We start from the raw sequence: 17,330 nt of genomic DNA on the forward strand, positions 1-17,330 counted from the left end.
CACGCACACTCCGATCACGGTCACAAGTGGACACGGGCTTCTGGGCTTACACACGGATTAGAGCCCCAGTCCTGGCTGCATTCTCTGACCACGTGTGCTGCCCACAGCTGTCGAGTCCATCCGTGTGACTATGGTGTGTCCACCTGTGTAGGCAACACTGTGACAAACACATTCTCTCCCACACAGTCATGTTATTAGAATATTTTTGTCGTTGTCGTTTTATCTGTTTAAAGTCAAACACTTACTCGTCCAGATTCCCACTATCTTACAAGCCCAGCGCTGGCCCACACTGCTGTAGGACTGGGACAAAGAGATGATGTTGCAGTCTGGTTTCTATGGCAACAGAGGAGGGGCAATGAAAACCGAAATGTTGGAAACACCCATTCTGACAATTGTGACATAATTCAGGTTATTACAAGGATGTAACTACCAAAGAAGCAGAAGTGTCATTACCCTGCAGCTCATGTCGGCAAAAAGCTATACCACACATTTCTCTGAGTTGGGCTGCTAAGAGGAAGGAAACACGAAACACACACACACACACACACACACACACACACACACACGCCTCGTTTTCTGCATGTAAAATGTGTGTGTTCTTTAAAAGCCAGTGGTTGGCTGGTTTTCCGGACATGATGTGGTTGAAGCTGTCATCGTAATGGAAATTCATTGCTGTAGCTATGGTAAATCGAGTTTTCTGCCTGTGCTGAATGCATTAGTCTAATGAGATGTTTGCAGCCGGAGAGCGGGGCTGCTGGAGACTCACTGTGAGCTACTAACACACGGGTGGAAGATTAGCTTTTGTAATACTCGGTTTGCATGTTCTGAAAGTCATCTGTCTTCTGAGTCAACATTCCCGGCCTGGTCAAGAATCTGATCAGGGCTCCGGTGCACCAGCCGTAGGTAAGGGAGATGCATAACTGGAGGGCGTGCCATTGACATGGGATCTTTCTCTTTCTACTGTCAGCATGACAGGTGACCTGTTCCAGAGTATCTGGCTTGCATTCCTCCCTCCATGGCAGTGCCCGAGTGTCCTGCACTCAAACCACTAAGGCCAGCAGGTAACTTCAGTTCCTCCTACGCAGAACAAAAATGTTTGATTTCTTAACCAGATTGCAGAGAGGAAGAGGTCGTCTAGAATTATATAGTTTATAAATTTGTGGTACTTACACGTTCATTACTCTTTAACTCTGCATTGAAAGACATAGAAAGTTGTTTTTGTTTTCCCCAAATATTAACTCAAATAACTGTTCTACTTTTTTGCATGATGATTTTGCTTTGCTTTTGTTTGGTTTGGTTCTAATTCAAAAAGTGTTCTATGTCTTGGGATAAACATATTTATTTACTAAAATTTAATTAGTAAAATTAATGTGTTGTGACTCACAAGAGTACTTTTTAAAATTGAGTTTTATCATTTCTATCCCAGGTAGAATATTTTACAATGTCTTTGTAAATGTAATGTCTTTTTCTTAATTTATCAAGATAGATGAGAATACTATTTACTGCTAATAGCAGGTACTGGTTAGTTTTGGAGGAAAAAAAAACAGGTGTCTATGAAGCGTCAGGATCAGTTTTCCCAAGTTCAAATATAGAGTCACCTTCTTCCCAGGTGGGGTGTTGCGTGACTACGACCCGGTGCACAAAGCTTCCTCTCCAGGTTGCTTGCTGAGTAGGACAGGACAGTGGACGAGGGTGGTGTCAGCTGTGTGGAAATCATTTGACCCATAATTGAGGCACTAAGTCCAAGTTCTTTCCGCTACCCCTAATAGTAATGGAGAGGCGTCTCATGGTGTTGTCTTGGGATCCTCTGACCATCTCAAGAGGGTCAGACAATCAGTAGCTTTCTGGAAAGTGGCTTTTGGTTGGTCTCAGACACTGTGGTACTTGAAAAAGTGATCCCGGCGACACGTCAGAATAGAGACGTTGTATATTCTCGTGTTTTTCTTTCTTTTCAACCAGAGGAACCATTTTTGAAGAGTGGGAGACATAGTTTTTGTTTTGTTTTGTTTTTCTCAAGACTTAAAAAGAAAAAAGAATATTTGGAGTGAAAGCACAAAAATAACTTTGAAGGAATTTACAGTGTGGTAAAGTAAACTACCTAGAGGCACAATATTTGTGTGGAGCATTTGTGTGTGTGTGTGTGTGTGTGTGTGTTGCTTGGTAGAACCAGACTGAGAAAATAAGGGGGAGCAGTTACCGAGGAGTCGCAGTTGGGTGAAGATTACCTAGAAAGTCAGTAGTGATCAACTCAAACAAAACCTTAACATGGAAACTTTGGTTTTAGGGAAGTTGTTTGATGGCTTCAGATCTTTACCTTCTAAATCTATGCGTTTACGCAACTGTTTTTTTAAAAATGTGAATATGTTTTCTTCAGCTCTTTAAATTGTGTATGTAGACAGTCTCTGTGATATTTCGGCAAATCTCTCAGTCGGTGCACTTTGTCGAATCACAAGAGCAAATCCCACCCAAAACCCCAATTCTTCCGTGCTTAACACGTTTACATTTCTTTGTGGCACCAAAATGACTTTTATTTTACCGCAAAGGAAAAAAAAAAAGTAAATGAATGGTAATAGAAAACAATAAGAGAAACAGGAGTAAATCGCTTTCGGTCACTTATTTGCTTTTGGTGGTGTGTTTTCAAGGCAAGTGAAACCAGCAGAAGCAGTTTCGCTTTCTGGTTCTCGGCTGCGGGGGCTGGGGTCGCGCGAGCAGCAGGTAGGACCCGCGGACCAGCTGCTGGGGAGCCAGCCAGCCCCACGTGCTGTCGTCCCGCCGCGGGAACTTTTCTATTGAAAATTCAAGAAAGTCATGACTTTTTCAACGTGGAGTCGTTCGTATTGGCTTATTCTAAAGATCCGAGCGAAGCCCCAATGCACAAAGATCGAATTTAAACTTTTTTTTTTTTAATTTTTTTAACTTGCAATGATGTGAAAATCACAAGCAGATGGCATCCAGCCTCTCTTAACTTGGTGGATGTAGTGATGCCTCCATCTCAGTCGTGGAGCTCACACACTTCCAACCCACTGAAGGCAGCATCCCAGCCCTGAAGTTCCCCGAAATCCGAAGGAGGCACGCTCGGAGAGGAATACCCGTTCGTAGGGTTGGGGGAGTTCCCTTTCAGGCTGTTTTGCAGATCCGAGACGCATCACACACACACAGACCCCGACACGCTTGGGTCCAGGCAGGGGTGGGGCGGGCGGAAGCCGGGAGCGGGCTCCCGGGGGCTCCCAGGCGGGGCTCGGCGGGGCGTCGTCCCTCCCCGGCTCGGTGCCCCCCGGCAGCCTCGGCCGCGCGCGGACGCCCGGGAGCCCCGGGGCGCGCCCGCCGCAGCCCGTGCGTCCCCAGCCGAGCGGGAGGCGACCCGGCCGGCGCCGGCCTGGGGCTTCCCCTGCCGAGTCCCCTCCAGGTTCAGCCCGCGCCGCTCCTCTCCTACCCAGCCACCTGCTTTGACTCGGGGACGGCGAGGGAGAGAAGAGAAACGAGGGGGCATCTCACTGCGTCTCGCCACCCCAGGGTGTAAAATTCGGTCTCACATTTTGGAGCCGAAGTTTGCGAAGGGACAAGCAGTCCCTTTGGGTGTGAGCGTCCGTGGTTCGTCGTGGGGGTGGGCGCCCTGGACCTATCTAGGAGGGAGCTTTGTTTAAGCGCCTCCTTGGACATCTGAATTCAGCCAGCTCCCCAAAGGCTGGTTTGAGATTTACGCGTTTTTAATGTTTTTTGTTGCCTCCGAAGGCAGACAGGTGAGGAGAGATGAGGGGGATTAATCACAGCCCCTGGGAGAACAATCAAATTGTTTGGGATATATATATATATATATATACACACACACAGAGAGAGAGAGAGAGAGAGAGAGAGAGAGAGAGAGAGAGAGAGAAGCCACCACTGTGTCTGGTAAATGACTCTAAATTTTAATTAATGAGTCACAAAAGCCACACCATAAGCTTTAAAAATTACCCCTTTATCAATAAGGTGATAATTAACTTTCTCTGGAATTAGCAATTCTCTCAGCCCCGGGCAGTATGCAGCCTAGGAAGTTCTCTGGAATGCTGCCAATTTTAAACAATCGGTCTTTTGGCAAATCTACTGGATTTTAATTCAAACATCTATTGTGACATTTTCCAGTGAGGTTCCAAGACCATTCGGATCGCCCCAACCACAGTTACATTTCCGAGATTGAAAGGAGTGTCTCAGACTGTTGAGATTGCCTGTGAATTTGTCCCTTTCTCTTTCTTCATTGTCCTTTTCTACCTCCGCTCCCCCCCCCCAACCCTCTGCATTTCCAGGAGCGCCACACTCTAGTCTCTGCTATAAATCTCTGTGAGCCATCTCTGCTATGAATCGTGGTGGCAAAGCCCGCAGTTGTTGGTAGTCGCATGCGAGGTTCCAGGACTCTGGCTGCAAGCCCAGGAGGTTCCGAGTGCTTTTCTATTGTTGATTTCATCTCGGTTTCAGTTCTGGCAAGGGTTCTTCCCTAATATTTCTGCAAACTCTCACCCACGGCTTGTCAGATGTTGAGATTTAGGTTGAGATTCAGAGAAGAGGAGCTGCGGGCAGAAGGGCCATTTTGGCTATGCTCGTGGCCGATTGAAATTTGGCTTCTTCTGACCTACACATGTTAGTGTCTGAAGAGGTACAGGAGCATTGGGCAGACAGAGCAGCTGGCTCCACAGGGAGCCCTTCCCCACAACGCACACAAATACTCCTCAGCGCTGCTAGTCACTGTTGGGTGACGTTCAGGGGAAGCCGGATGAGGGACGCTGCTATGTGGCCACAGTGGCCAGAAGGCAAGCAGCGATGAGTGCAAATCACTCCTCCAGAAGCCAGACCTCCCTCTCCTCCTCTGGGTCCTTCAAATGTTAGCACAGGTGGGCTTCTGCTTCTCTCAGCCAAGAGTCTGGCGAGGATGGCATGCTGGTGATAAAGTTTGCTGCTGGGTTCAGCTAGCAGCGTCGACACGGTCAAGAACATCCTTCAGGAGGGTGGGATGGAGATGAGCAGCGGGCAGGAGTAGTGCCTTTTGGGATAAATCAGCATTTTTCAATCAAAAGAGGCACTTTGCCACCACGAGGAGATAAAACACCTCTCGCTTCTTGCAATGATGACGTCGTGGACTACTATTTTAGGACAGAAAGGAATTTATTACCCGGTGACAGGTCTTACTCTGTATTAAGCTGAAAAGCATTCCACTGGGTCTCTGGGATGCCCTGGACCAAGGGGGATATATTTGGAAGCCACACTGTAGGCTTCCCTGCGATGGCTGTTGTTATCCTCAGATCAGGTATGTTTTAGAGAGAATCCAATGGCATAGAACCATGGGAAACCCTCTTGACTCTCCCACAGATGCAGGCATGTTCCACCTAAATTTTCATTTGTGGGGAAGCACGTGTGCATTTCTTTTTCAGCAGCTGCCTTGATTGATGGGATGAACGGAACCTGGTCCTGGTGTTGCTGATTTTCAAGAATGATTGCGTACTCCTGCCGGCTAGCTGTGCCAACCCTTTGAGGGAGGGGCTTGGCTGAGGAATGGTGTCTTTACTTTCTCCAGAAGGCATCCAATACAGAAAGAGTGGAGTTGGCTGTTAGGAGAAAATTGACGTGCCAGGGAAAGAGAGTGTCAATGCTGTGTTTTGCAAGGTGGTGACGTTGTCTAGTTAGCCCCATGATAGTGACTCAACTTTTGGGAGCTCAGTATTTGGTAACAAAAGCCTTTGCCCTTTTTCTCTCTCTGTGCTGATCGTTACAGAGCAAAAGCCATCGTAGTTTCAAAACAGAAACATATGGCTTGAAATTAATCCTAAAGAAACAGGGAAACTTTCATGAGGATGTACTAAACTTGGGAACAAACACTGGGCTGGCAGAGCAAAGAATTACCCTCACTGTGTCCTAGTCCAGCCATTGGAAAATGACCCTTAACAAAGAAGTAGTGAGATAAAACCCAAAGGAGAGAGCCTGTTCCGTGGCCCTTCCAACGAGTGCTTGACCACCCCTGCCCACCGACCCTCCCACCTCCAGTACCCGCTGGTGCAGTTCAGATCAGGCTCAGTAATGGCCAACAGGTAGCACAGGGCTGTCAGCTTATAGGGTTTTAGATGGAGGGAAAGGTTTTTTCCTTTTTCCTTTCACATTTGTCCACAAGTCATCCTGGGACATCATTGTTCTGATGAGAAAACCAGGGTCAAACACCAAGGCGTCTGCTTTTCCCAGGTGTGCGGAGCTGGGCCCGAGCCCCGCCTCCAGACCAAGGTTAAGATCACAGACGCCATATCTGAGGGTCTGCCCTGGATGCAGCCTTTGAGCTGGCTGGGGGGGGGGGGGGCTCGTGGCAGGATTTTATCCTGTCTGATAGGCAACTTTGAACAAGGAAAGGAAGAACTGGAGAGAAAACCACAGGTGAAAGATAGCTTTGGCTCATTTGTGCTTTTTGCTTTGGAGACAGGTTTTAGAGGTCCTGTAAGGAACAATTTCTTTGGGCCTCGCCATTTCTACACTATCACAAGCCAACAGGAATTATTCTCTTTTTTTGCAGCCTTTTGAGAAAGAGCCTGGCTGCTTTTCTTCACAGCCCTTTGGGATTTGGTATCCTCACTTTTGGGAAGTTATGGTGATATCAATACTTCATCTAACAATTAGCTATTAAGCTATGCTATTCATCCCAAAGGGAATAACTCAAAAATGTTGTGGGAGGCACTGGGCTTATTGATCAGTAAAGAACGCCACTCCAGGAATAGATTTCGGTCATTTTTCAGTCTTGAGAAATGTGTGTCATTGGTTCATGTTGTTGCCATTGTTGCCTATGCTAGGGTGTTTGCCATGAGATCTGGGGGTCAGTACAGCACGTGCCCATCTGTGCATTTCCCCTTATGTTGGGAATATAATATAATATAATAATATAATATAATCCCATTCAGATGTCGTGAGATGCTCCAGCATATTTGATTGTATCCCTCTTAAGAACTCATTTGTAAAAATGCTTCAAGAGAATAGCTGTAGATAATCGACATTTGGGTGCACAAATTACAAAGCACACAAAGAGTGGGAGAAAAAACCCCAACTAGTTCTAGTGTCTGAAATCACTACCCACAGTATGAAAATACAGCGTTTGTTTTGAGTGTTTGTAACATAATTAACATTAAGTACTTGACATAAAGAAGGAGAGCAAATTGCACGGTGTGGTTATGTTGGTGCCTGATAGGGAAACAGTTAATTGGTCCCAGAGTGGGACCTTTACAGTTGTGTGTTGCCTTAATGAGACCAGGTGAATATAAACTCTCTCCAGGGAACTGAAGTTATAAAGTCAAGTTGGGTGTGATGTATGTGCCAATGTATGGGGCCAGTGATCTGAAATAGTATGGAGGACTGATCCTTTCTTTCTCTCGCCCTCCCTTTCAGTTAGAAGTCATTTGTCACAAACCTGGTAACAAATAAAGGGACTGAAAGCAGCCTGTTAGCAGAGTAAGGGAAAAGAGCGTTTAGAAAAGTTTGTCTCACAGATGTTTCCAAATCAGCCCCAGCCTCTGCTAAGGTCAAGTGCTGAGTTTCTACTAATTGGATGGAGACCAGAGTGATGTAGAATAAACTGGAAATATAATCATTTAAAGATATATTTCTGGGCACAGGTTAGGTCACTGTTTTTAGGGACTATATTTCATGTTTTCATGCCCGAAGGAAAAAAAAATCCCATGGGACCAAAGACATGACTGGTCCTTATAGATTTCTAATAGTGGATAGTGTAGGTTACACAGCTTCCTGGACAAAGTCAAGCAAACCCAAGGCCTCCTTCGGCCAAGGTTTCCTGTATTCTGCTTGTGTACTTGGTAGATCATCAGTTTCCAGGAGGCTTTCTTTCTCTTCCATGAGAATACAGATTCAGGGCAGGTTAAGAAGAATTTGCATTGGGACCCTGCAATTACTTAAGTTCCAGACCATGTTCAAGTCCATTCACCCTTCTTTGGAAGCTGGAAGGTTAAAATGTAACCAAACTAATGAACTTGAGGGAAAAAAACATTTATCTGACATTTGGAGGGATAAATTGAAAGCAAAACCCTATACTCTGAGAAGTGGTCTCACAGTGATTCCTCGATTCTTAGATTGAATGGATTATAGAGGCCTTCCTCCCTCCCAGGGCAAGCCTCAGACTCTTCCCGAGGGTCTGCAAAGGATGCAGCCGACACAGACTCCATTCTTAAGAGGCCGCCCCCTCTGCCATTGTAGGAAACTTCCGATTTTTTAGCATGGACATTTTCCCCTCCAGAACTTCCCCTAGTTTTCCCATTCAGGAACTTCCTCCTGGGGTACTTTTGTCCTCAGAAAGGTAGAGAATAAATATCCATGGAGCAGCATGGATTCTGAGTGGGAAAACTCAGGTGAACGGTCACCAGTGTGACCTGGGGCCAATAGGGTGGCTACCCTGGGCCTCCCTTCCTGCCTGGGGATGGTATTCCCTGTCCGTCTCCACTGCTGAGCCCCAGTGGTTTGAATGTGGCAAGTCCTCAGTAAACATTTGTTGTGTGAGCGATGGCGTGATGGATAACACCAGCATGGGTGAAGACAGCAAGGTGTTGTGGCAAGAACATGCGCCATTTTGGGTGTCACCCCGAGTTGATCAGATCATGGGATACAGTGCTCCGGAAGTTGTTGGGAAGGTGCTTTGGTTAATGCAAATAAAGTTCAAAGGAAATAGTATATGGGGTATTTGTAAACTGTACAGTGCTGGAGAAATGGGAATAAATACATGTTCTGTTTATTGAGCCGCGTATGCTCAGGGATGCCGAGAGAAGCGCTTGCCACGCTTTATCTCATTTGTCTGACTTGAACCACACAGGAAGTCACTATAAGGCTATTTTTTAAAAATCTCCATTACACAGGTAGGCAAATTGAGGCTCACATTAAATAATTTGTGGAGGGTCACATTGCCACATGAGGCCTGCTGAGTCTTTCCTTCAGGGTTGAAAAGCCAGTGGGGCGTCCATGTCTTTTCACCTGTGAGGGCTGAGGAGAAAGAGCTCTTTCATGCCCCAGAGCCAGCTGCTGCTGCTCAGCCTGGCTGGGCTGCTCCCAGGTCCAGCAGGTTCCAGAAAGGAAATGATTCCCTGGTGTTTCCACTTGGAAAAGCATTTTGGATCCACAGCAAACTTCCTTTAAAGCAGTAGGCTCTCAGTCCTGTCCGACTCAACCCTCACTTTCATTGCAAATGTTTTTAATGCCCTGTTTACAATCCCAGAGTGAAGTTCCCAGATAACACAGCCCTCCTGCATCCCTTATCGGAGAAAACCTGGTGTAATGTCATACCTGAACTATAAAGAGGAGTAAAAGCAAAGTAATTTATAATTACTTCCGGTGCAGGCGCCCTTTTCTGGGCGCCATAATGAAGCGGTTCGGTGCTTGACACCCGCTATCTCCACTGAGGCCTCAAACAGGGCTGTCGGCGACTCGGTTAACACAAGCTGGTCCTCCTGCCAGTGACGTGGTTTTCCCAAATTGTAAACAACCCTTGAAATCCTAAACAAAATAGAGAACAGGCTTCCCGTGATCTATGTATTATTTGCATTCCTGGAAAATACAGTATATATTACAGCTAAGTAAAAATATATTTGTATGTAGAATGAGGTGAACTCTAGGCTCACCAAAATGAGGTTTTCACTCGTGTGACCATATGGGGAGACAGTGCTCCATTGTGTGGACGGCTCCATCTGTCTGGCATCCTTGGTTTCTGCCCTTAAAGGTCAGGAGTGCTCATAGCACCCCCCATGGTACCAGGTAAAACCAGCTCCAGCACATTTCCAAAATGCCCCTCTGTGGGGAGTGTTCCCACCACCGCTGAGCACCTGTAGGTCAGAGCATGCCAACCTATCATGAATTTCGCTTTTTCCTACCTCCCCAAATGCCTGAATAATGGTAGTTTCAGAAAGATGGTGCTGTTCTGCCAGTTCTGTAGGTGATTGTTAAGTAAAGGCGTTTCGAATACCATGGCAGAAATTCAGGGGTAACTTGCACATTCCATGAAGCTGCTTGTAGTGGATTTCCTCTAAAAACTGGAGCTTTGAGGGGCACCTTGGTGGCTTAGTGGGTTGAAGCCTCTGCCTTCGGCTCAGGTCCTGATCCCAGGGTTTTGGGATCAAGCCCTGCATCGGGCTCTCTGCTCAGCAGGGAGTCTGCTTTCCTTCCCCTCTCTCTGCCTGCCTCTCGTGATATTCTCTGTCAAATAAAAAAATAAAATCTTAAAAAAAATAAAATAAAAACTGTAGCTTTGAGCCTGAGAAGATCCTTTCTGCCACATTTCATTCTCTTTCAGATTATGCACAGGTTTTATCATAAATACAGTATTTTAAAAACAGGTTGGTGAAATCCTCACTATTCTCTGGGTCTGCTTAAAAGCATTAAAAGCCACTGAGGGACCTGGATGATGTAGGCTTTGTGCGAGTTATCCACACAATAGTCCTAGAATGTAGGGTTATTCTGCTTCACAGACAAAACTTCAGTCTTCAGTGAATTTAAGCAATGAGTCTCAGTGCTTCAGGGTCATCCATTAAAGTCCTATAACTGATTTCAAAGCCAAAGCCATGCTTTTGCTTCTGTATCAGTTTGGGTATATGGTATACACGTTTATCTGTGATGTGGAAATCCCATGTGTGAGAACTTTCTCCTTTTTGAGTACATAAAAATGCGGTAGAGGAATAAACATGACCACAGATTCTTTGACATTCCTGCCATGAGGCTGTGGGGTCTCATTCCCCTCTCCTTGTCTCTGGGCTAAGTGACTTGCTTGGTTCACAGAATGGCCAAAGTAATGTTCCAGGACTGACGTCAGGAGTCTTGCCATTCCCCTTGGGGCTCGGAATGCTCACCCTTGGAGCCCTGAGCTGCCACAGAAGAGGTTGATGGCTCCAAGGCTGCCAAGCTGCCAGGAGCCAAAGCTCTGTAGAAAACCCTGAACAAAAAGACATCAAGGTGGGGGTGAGGCGGGTAGAGAAAGAGGCAAGAAACATAGAGCTACTCGGTGTGTGGATGAAGAAACCACCTTGGAAAGCAGATCCTTCCACCCCAGCCTCCCTAGCTGATGCTCCACAGCTCAGAGACACACTGTCCAGTCCAGCCTTTCCTGAATTTCTGACTCACAAAATGGTGAGCCAAAATAAGCCACACACTTTGGAATAGTTTTACATGTGCTGATAACCCAAACACGTGTGAATGGTATTCTTTCTTTTGTAGTGTGCATTGTGGATTATTTTTGATGCCTAAGAGAGAAAGATTTCCCATTTCATTTCTTTAAAGATATTTATTTATTTATTTATTTATTTAAGAGAGAGAGCATGGATGGGGGCGGGGAGGGCAGAGGAAGAGAGACAAGCAGACTCCCTGTTGAGTAGGGAGCCTGGTACAGGGCTTGATCCCAGGACCCTGGGGTCACGGACATGAGCTGAAGGCAGACACTTAACTAACTGAGCCACCCAGGCACCCAAGATTTTCCACTTTAAAAAAGAGGGTAAAATATAACTGATTATATAAAATATAAAATATATTTATATATTTATATAATTAATAATATAATAATAAATAATAATTATATATTACATATAATTTATATAATATAAATAATAATTACATATTTATACATATTTATATAAAATATAAAATATTATAAAATATAACTGATGTTGGGGTGCCTGGTTGGGTCAGTTGGTTAAGCATCCAACACTTGATGGTTTGGCTCATAACATAAGTCTTAAAACAATAAGTCTTAAAATCTATATAGTTGATCTCCATTTGCTAAGAATCAAAATAAGATAAGTTTTATTCCATATAGAGTTACCATCAAAAGCATGTATTTTCAGAGGGACAAAGGCTGTACCTAAGGGATCTGAAGTTTGATTAAGCACTGCTTTGAGCCCTAGGCTGTCTGTGTCTCCAGTCCAGGGGTTTAGAACTAAAATCCAGGTGGTATATCTCCTTTACCCATAGGGACATGGTCCTCTGGGTCCTTCCCATAAAGTCTCTTGAAGTTATCCTTTGGTTTGCAGAGCAGCTTTTAGAGAATGTCCCTGGAGGTGACTCTAATTCTGAGGAAGTTTGAGCTATCCTTTAGATTTCTGGCCACCCTCTCAAGAGTGGCGGTTTCCCAGCATCCCACAGCTGGCCGCCATGTTTACTGTCAGTGCCTTGGGCGGCCCACCGTTCTACAGCTGCAGCTCAGGCTCCCTGCAGGCTCCCACACAGGATTGCATGTTACAGCAGACTCAGTCCTCTAGTGAGAGAATGTCTGCCCTGAAAGTCCAGGTCACTGATACCCTGTCTCACTACTTAGTGTTAAGTCCGGCTCAGTGGTGACAAGGAGCTCAGATGTGATGTATATAATATGACATCATAGGAGCTGTGATCGGTCTATGTCTCATGGCCATGAAGGCAGCTAGACATTTTCATGTCCCCCTCTGGCCCATGCTTGTTTAGATGATGTTATGTAGCACCATCAATTTCACTTACCTTCTGTCCTATCTCTGTGGATTTGTGTCCAAACTGCCCCCAGAAACAGGAAAAATCTTAAGGTCAACAATTTAATCTCTGGCTTCTTTGGCTTAAAGTGTCATTGCAGAACAGAAAATCAATGAGTCCTGCATCTGCATGAGGTAGTCAAGCTTCATGGCGAGGAGACTGAGGGGCTCTAGTTCAATGTCTTGCTCCAGGATCAAGGACAGTCACTGGATTGGTACAAAAATCTTGCATTCTTGAATGGTCAGCCACAGTCATCGTCAACTGGCTCTGGCTGTTTTCCTAAAACAGTTATTAGCAATGCATGGTGTCTGAGCATGAGGAAGCTTGAAAATATTTGCTTTTAAAATTTCAACACTTGGGGTGCCTGGGTGGCTCAGTGGGTTAAAGCCTCTGCCTTCAGCTCAGGTCATGATCCCAGGGTCTCAGGATGGAGCCCCATATCCGGCTCTTTGCTTGGCGGGGAGCCTGCTTCCCCTTCTCTTTCTGCCTGCCTCTCTGCCTACTTGTGATCTCTGTCTGTCAAATAAACAAGTAAAATCTTAAAAAAAAAAAAAAAAACTTAAAAAAAAAAAATTCAAACACTCTCCTCACTCACATTAGGTGATGTCCCAAATGTCAAGAGAAAGCACAAATGAGAACTGCCTTGCCTAAGGGTCAATGGATTTCCTGGGGGCTTGGTTGACAACTTTATCCATATGCCAGTGCCCCCTCCTGAAGGTTTCCAGTGGATTCTGGGTCCCGACGTGGCAGACAGTGTGGGGAGGGCTATAGTGAGAGGAGTGAGAATGAGTGCCCTTGCCTTTGGGCTCCTCACCTGATAGAAGTGTGGCATCAAGACCGTTGTGTGAACCTCCAGGACAGAGGCCAATGGCCAAGTAGCTAGTGCCAGGGATCAGCTTTTTCAGCCCAGAAATGGCCTCTGCTTGTTAACAGCCCTTGCCTGCTGACACGTGAGAATGGGGCCTAGCGCAGAGAGGCGCTCCTTGCGTTTTTTAGATAGACTGAAGGACTCCGGGGCGGAAAAAGAGATGGGTCCCCACGTAAGGGGGTTATGTACTCAAAGTCTTACTTGGCTAGTTCCTTGGGTTCCAGGCTGGAATTCCAACTGTTTCAACAGCCACCTCCACCCGCATGTTCTATAGGCAACCTAAACTCAACGTTTCCAAAGCTGGACTTCTCATTTGCCCTCTTCCCCATAGTTTCTCCTTTATTCTGTCTTCACAAAAGCTATCACTGCTACTCCTCTGAAAGTAACAGTTTCAGAATCCCAAACTTTCCTTACCCTGTCCTGTGCCTTCCAAATGGAAGTCCTACCTGATGCTACTTTTCCAAAAGAATTTCCTGTTCTTGCTCCTTTTTCCGCCTCCACCCTCTCTGTTGGCCTTGTCCAGGTCCTCACCAGGCCATGGTCGTGGCCTCCAGCTCCACTTCTCTGCCTGCAGTCCTCCTCCCAACCCCACCTCATGCGTCACACAAGGTTACTTTTGTAAGACACCCACATGCTCTAGCCACTCAGTTGCTTAGAAATCTCAGATAGATTCCCTTATGTCAATGGTTGCCAAATATTTGGATCGTGTTCCCTATTATAAATAATTCCTCGAGTGGGCATCTCCAATGTATGTATCATAGATTATAAACATACTAATACCTTAATATGTTATACATAGTGTAAAACATGCAAAAATAGAAATGGAAAAGGCCATGTGAGCCTTTTGATTCCCCATTGATTCTCGAAGCCTCTGTGTTTCTGCACTTTCTCTCCCCTCTTCCTTCACTTCTCCAGGTGATGAAATTCTTCCTGTCTTTCAAGTGATTGCTTACACATCACTCCCCTGCCCTTGATTCCTTACACAGACTGCCTCTATGCCCCCTTTTTATATAATATTTACATTCCGCCTCTTCTCCTGCGGCCTGACTTGAGAACATTTTTCTAGTAAGCAAGCGGAAAGGAGGAAGGTATCAGGATATATGTCCCTGTTGTTGCCAAGAACAAAATTGTAATGGTACATACCTTTCCTTCCTTGTCAGACATTCCAAAGAGGTGTTTGGTTTGGTTTGGTTTGGTTTTCTCCCTTTTTTTAACCTTCTGGTTACTCGGGGTAAAATACTTCTCCCCCAGACGAGCGCAGACGCAGGCAGCCAGACAGACACAGACCGGGAGGGGGAGGAATTGAGGGAGATGCGCAAAAGTAAACTGAATTCTGCATATCAAGCAATTAGGCTAATGCGATTTAGAACAACGTGATGGGTGAAGTTTGTTTGTTTTCCCCTCGGTGTGTAATTAATTCTTGGTAGTGTTGTAGGTTAGGACATTTTGGTAAACGAATAAAGAACTGTTCTTTGACGTAAAAGCGGTGAACAGCCTAGTCCTTTCACAGTAGCGTCAGTGGAAGATAATTACAGTTTGAGGGACCGTCCCCATCCAGCGTGAGAACACTGGCGGCTTGTCTTGGGTGGAGGGGGAGTTGCTGCGAGCTCGAGTTGCAGGTTTGATGTGTGCCGCGCCAAGGAGAGAACTTCGCTCAATTTTTCAATATTCCGCCAGGGTCCTACAGGGAACTATGCTAATAAATATGACAATAACGCTGTAATGGGACAAGAAAGGCTGACACAGCATTTTGTTAATTTGTGTTCAGCATTAGCAGGGAGTTTTGCAACCCCTGGGCAATGAAACAGGAGCTACCGGTCGACTGTAGGCATTTTAATTAGAGGTCTTGGGAATATCCGTGCGCTATGCCCGCGGAGTGAGACGTGGCCCTGCAAACTTTAGCCAAAACTTTAATGGTTGCCCTCGGCAGCCATTAAAAGGTCTTCAGGTGGCAGGGGCTGGGGAATGGCAAAAAAAAAAAAAAAAAGTTTCTGAGAAGGGGAGGACTCCTGGTGGGCTGACGTCCAACACCAAGCAGCTACTCTGTTTTAACAGAGTGGTGGCAGAGATGGAGAGAAATGGCTTGACCCAGTGATGGATCCCAAAGCATTTTTAAAAGGCTCTTTTTACTCTTGCTACCTTTCCACAGTTTGGTTTAAATACAATGCAAGAATAAGAACACCGTAAGTCAAAAGCTGTTATCGTATGTGACCCCTGAAATTTATGGGAATTAAGCAGAAAAAATTAGGAAAGTATAACCAAATAATTTTTCAGTCCCCTAAGACTCCTTTAAATTTACCTCCTCTCCACCCACTGTTGCTGAAGTGGATTTACTCCAGGGAAGCCTCTGAGCGCCAGAGTGGGAGGAGCCCGGGGTGGGAGGAGCCTGGAGTGGGAGGGGCCCATACTGGGAGGGGCCATAGTGGGAGGGGCCAGCTAACATTGGCACCTGAGGGGCAAAGAGCCAGGAAGCATGAGAAAGAAATGGCAAATGCCCTCGGTCAGTGATGCAGCCTTGGAAATGGCAGGGTCTATCAGTGCCGCTCTCCTTCCCATTTCTTTCACCTTCAGTCCTGGCACTGGTGGGGCACTGGGAGATGGTGGGAATAATTGGAGGTAAAAGGCCCACTGCCAGGCTAGGATGGGGACTTCGACGGAAAGCCGCCACTTCTGTGACCATTCATAGGTTGGAGGCCCAGTGCTAAGGTCAGGAAGGCAAGATGCACAGCCGTGGGCCACCGGATGGCAACACGAAGGGGCAGAACCACCAGGTTACGCCCTGGATGGTGGTTACAGGTCTCACTGTGTTCGTGGAGAAGTAGACACCCATTGGTAGCGTTATTTAAAATTGTTGGTCACTTTGACAAATAATCCTTGAGCCCCTCTGATGGGCAAGTCACCGCCTCTGGCCAAGCAGACAGACAAAGTCAGGTGAGTAGCCACTAGGGCCAGAAGTGGTTCTCCAGCCCTCCAAGGATCACTTCTTCCAGAAAGCCTCCTAGCCTTCCTCCAGCCCCTGTCTTTACTCTTGGAGGGCCATTCAGGTCTGTATCTCAATCCTGCTTCCTTACATTGGGGTTTCACTGGGATGTGTTTGTGTTTGTGTGTGTGTGTGTGTGTGTGTGTGTGTGATATTGTGTTTTCTTCTCAACTAAGGCTAACTCTGAGGACAGCTGCTGCCTCGCACACGAGTCTCTGTGGTTCACCATTGGTGTCAGGGCAGCCTAGGCTCTGCCCCTTGGTCCTGCCATTGCCTTATGGTCACGTGGCCTCTTTTCACCTCTGTGAACCTCAACCTTCCCACCATGAAAATGAAAGACATTAACACCTGGATCACAGGTTGCCATTAGGAGCAAACGAGCTGGATCCAACACTTTGTATATTGCCTGGCCCATAGGGAATACACAGTAAATTGAAGTTAATAGCATTATGTCATTGAGTACATGGGATGTCGACTGAGCCTCTCTGTTCATTGTCTAATAGGAACAAAATCTCTTTTGACTGTCTTTCCTTCTCAAGATGAGAAGGGGCCCTGTAAGTTAAAAGCTGCCTAGGAAAACTAGAGAAGGTGGTGGGCATACGACTCCATTTTGTCACTTGGCCCTGTGACAAATCCTATTCTATTCCATGAGGAAAGAAAGAAAAAGGAGCCCATCCTTAGATATTTTTCTGAGGCTGGTGGGAATATACATGGTTATCTACCAAATAACCTTGACCTTCTCCATATGAATCCCTGGGCTCTCATGCTCTCCAATTCCCCCACAAGTCCTGGTTCTTCCTGGAGATAATGTCTGTCCATTCCAATGCCATTGTTCTTCTTATAATTAGGAATATGATATTTCAGAACCGGGCTGATTTCTCATCAGGTCTCATGGCCAACATCAGAGCTGCCATGTGCTCTTAGATCAGAGGGCCTATAAAACAGCCTACCACATATGTGAAACTTTATGTCATTCTTCCCTGAGCTGAGTTGGAA

General features: G+C 46.0%; 1 protein-coding gene across 12 annotated transcripts in view; it reads left to right on the forward strand.

The window, feature by feature from the left end:
* The first annotated feature begins 578 nt into the window (after positions 1–578).
* SCML4 (Scm polycomb group protein like 4) overlaps positions 579–17,330 on the forward strand; it is a 96,622-nt gene continuing 79,870 nt past the window's right edge. For 8 of the 12 annotated variants that reach the window (XR_006606831.1, XR_006606833.1, XR_006606832.1 and 5 more), the window contains exon 1: positions 690–903. The gene's annotated coding sequence lies outside the window, so the exon portion shown is untranslated. The other 4 variants (XM_004753447.3, XM_045080242.1, XM_045080239.1 and 1 more) reach the window with 3 other exon arrangements.

Source organism: Mustela putorius, unplaced genomic scaffold (assembly GCF_011764305.1).
Source record: "Mustela putorius furo isolate JIRA1106 unplaced genomic scaffold, ASM1176430v1.1 tig00000450_pilon_pilon_pilon, whole genome shotgun sequence".
Taxonomy (NCBI): Eukaryota; Metazoa; Chordata; class Mammalia; order Carnivora; family Mustelidae; genus Mustela; species Mustela putorius.